Here is a 3472-nt window from a genome sequence, read left to right as displayed (position 1 = left end):
CACACTCCTGAAATAAAAAGGAGACGTGTGCACACTCCTGAAATAACAAGGAGACATGTACACACTCCTGAAATAAAAAGGAGACGTGTGCACACTCCTGAAATAACAAGGAGACATGTGCACACTCCTGAAATAAAAAGGAGACACGTGCACACTCCTGCGATAAAAGGAGACACGTTCACACTCCTGAAATAAAAAGGAGACACGTGCACACTCCTGAAATAAAAAGGAGACACGTGCACACTCCTGCGATAAAAGGAGACATGTTCACACTCCTGAAATAAAAAGGAGACATGTGCACACTCCTGAAATAAAAAGGAGACACGTGCACACTCCTGCGACAAAAGGAGACATGTGCACACTCCTAAAATATTAGAAAGACATATGTGTGGTTCGTGCAAACTCATCAAATATGTCACAGACATATACAAATTCTTAAACAATGGAAAAACAGTGCTCCCCCTCCCCCCACAATTTGAAATACTGAACATAATTTGGTCGGCTTTTCTCTTTTATCCCTCTTGTCGGGTTTAACTAACAAGTATAATAACAACTCCGTAAGATTAAAGATTGTTGGGATTCTAGACCAAGATGCGATGGAATTTAAAATAGAAGCAACTGAATGCATCTCGCCCTGGTTAGTCCGGTGTGCCCCCCCCCCATAATAAAAAACATATAAATTATTATTTACTTGGTTTGTGACAATATTCTTCTCTGTAAATTTGTTTACGCACAGTCGTCCTTGTAGTATTACAACAGTTAGTCCTAAACATTAAATCATAAACAGCAATGCATCAATGTATAGAAAACACACTCAACTAGTAGAATTCAAGCAAAATTACTGGTATGACTTTGTATAATCTTAGCTCCACTAGTTTTGATTTACGCACAAGTACGGTTACATATTTAGAAATTCAAAACATTTTTGTTCTTCGCAATAATTCATCAATAAAAGGAGCTATGATTTCATTAATCCGTGTAAATTGCTTCAGGTTGACGTGAATTAAATGGGGTATAGGCTTAGTGCGATAAAAAAAGCGCTTTTAATCGCTAATAATCGTACTTCTATCTGTTGCATCTATAAGGAGAAAATTGTTAAAGACGTCTCATACCGAATAACTTAGCGCCCATACAAATTCAGAAAATTACAACATTTGGCTTAGACCGTAAAAAAATCAATTTAATTCCAAACAAACCATTCAGATATTACAACCTATATTCATCGACTATCTTTCGCCACATTTGTATATAGTTTATATTTTATAATATTTTTTAATTAATTTGTTTTGAATTTGATTATTTCTCTTGCGGCTTGCGCAACTATCTAAGAATGCCGCGGACCACTCACATTTTTAGAAATCCGTTAAAACGTTTTCTAAAAAAAGAAAATATTATAAAATATATACAAANCCCCCCCGAGTTTTTTTGTAAATATGCTTTCTCAATTTTTCCCATAATTGTTGTGCTTGATGAAATTTAATCTCTTTCTAAAGTCAAATATACCTGTAGAGAAAGGGATTTTTCATCCCCGTGGCCTCCGTAAAAAGTTTATAAGATCAAAATAAATTTTTTTTAAATTTCACACTTTTTAAAATCACTTTAATAATCAGTGGAACGAGATTTTTAAACAAAAGTTAATATTTGTTTACCTAATCCTATTGAGATGAAGTGGAGAGTACGAATACAGTAAACTTGAAGAAATGAAGATTAAAAATTTAAGTATTATAAACTTTTAGAATTTTTCCCATGATTAGTTTTGATAAAGTAATAATTTTCGGTTAAAACATTTCAGACAAATAGTTTCATTTTTCCTAAATGTAAAGATGGAAAAATGCTTCGTTTCTTTTTCATAGTTTAGAATCTGTTCCTAAATATTGGAATTTTACATAAGAAAGCTTCTTTTGAATTTTTAAAAATGTTTTAAAGTCTTGAAGGAAATGAGTTTTAGCCACAAATGATTTTTAATCCCACTATCTCTGCAACCCGATGTCGTAGAACTTTCATGTTTAAACTATGAACTTTGTCAGGTCAAATATTCTAAGTTTAAAATATCAAATAACGCTAATACAGGGTGCCCCAATAAACATGGAAATTCAGTGACGAATTCGATATCGTCTTTTTTATGAAGTAGCATTGTAATACCTAATTTCAAAAAGCATGTCTGCTTGAGTTTATTTGATGAAAAAGGTAAATGTCTGTAAAGATGTGTCTCCGCAAGATGAACAGTGAAGACGGACAAGTTTACTCTATTAGTATACTGCAATTTTCTTGTTTTACTAAGTACAACCGTATGCAGTAAAAACATAAACAAACTAATTGTAAACATAGCAGACGAAAATTTTACGGATTCCAGCTTTCTCAGTAGGTATCACTATACTAAATCGAAGAATTATTTTAAAAGACGATATCGAATTCGTAACTGAATTCCCATGTTTATCGGGACACCCTGTATATAGGGATTAGAAAATTTGAGTTTGTGGTAAAAACTAAATTCCTTTATTATAATCTTTAACCCTCTCCAAGAGCAGGAGCCGAAATATAAATGAGAATGTGAAAATGACTCAGCCCACGCTACACAATTAAGCATGTTTCTTGTACAGTTTACAATTCTTGACTGTTTCTTCAATATTCATATTACCCTCCAAACATATAATCATAACATCTAATAAAACAATAGATAATTGTTTTTCCTTTACCAGCCTAAACAAAAGAAATCAACTTCTAACAAATAAAAAGGACAAAAAAAGCATTTTTTGGAGCATTTTTGTCATTTATCAACCAAAATTCAGCTTAACAAGAATTCTGGAGATTAAAAAAGATTGAGATCAAGCATTGATCTCGATATCCGCAATACAAGAGTTCCCGCCGCTTGTATTTTTTAAATTTCTAGAGTTGAACTTTTCATTACCGAGTCTGTTCATTACCCGGTGGTAAAATAATTATCTATGCTTGCTTATTTTCCTCCCTCACCAACTTATTCAATTAGAGCCTGGAGAGTAAATACACCTTGAGGTCTTTCAACTGGAGTTGGTCATTGTTAATACTCCGTGTGAGAATAATTGGACTAAATTTTAGTTTTCAAATCTTCTTTGCTGATATTTTATGCGGAATAGTATTATACAGTTTAGCACAGAACATCAATAGAATTTATAAAATGTAATTTTCTTCTTAACCTACAGATAATGAAATTATGCAGATACATTTTTAATTGAATATGAAGCTCTTTAAAACTGTTCCCGCATATTTCATGGCTTTACAATTTAAGAAATCTACATTAGAGGAATTATAGTTCATCGACTTAAAAAATTGGTGCACAATTTTCTTCTGAGGTAATGATAGTATTTAAAACAATAATAATAATATTAATAATAATAATAATAATAATAATAATAATAGTAGTAGAAATGAAAATAATAGTAATAATAATAATAATAATAATGATAACGATAATAATAGTAATAACAATAATAAT

Source organism: Eurytemora carolleeae, unplaced genomic scaffold (assembly GCF_000591075.1).
Source record: "Eurytemora carolleeae unplaced genomic scaffold, Eaff_2.0 scaffold1670, whole genome shotgun sequence".
Classification (NCBI taxonomy): Eukaryota; Metazoa; Arthropoda; class Copepoda; order Calanoida; family Temoridae; genus Eurytemora; species Eurytemora carolleeae.
Note: the sequence above shows the minus strand (reverse complement) of the source record.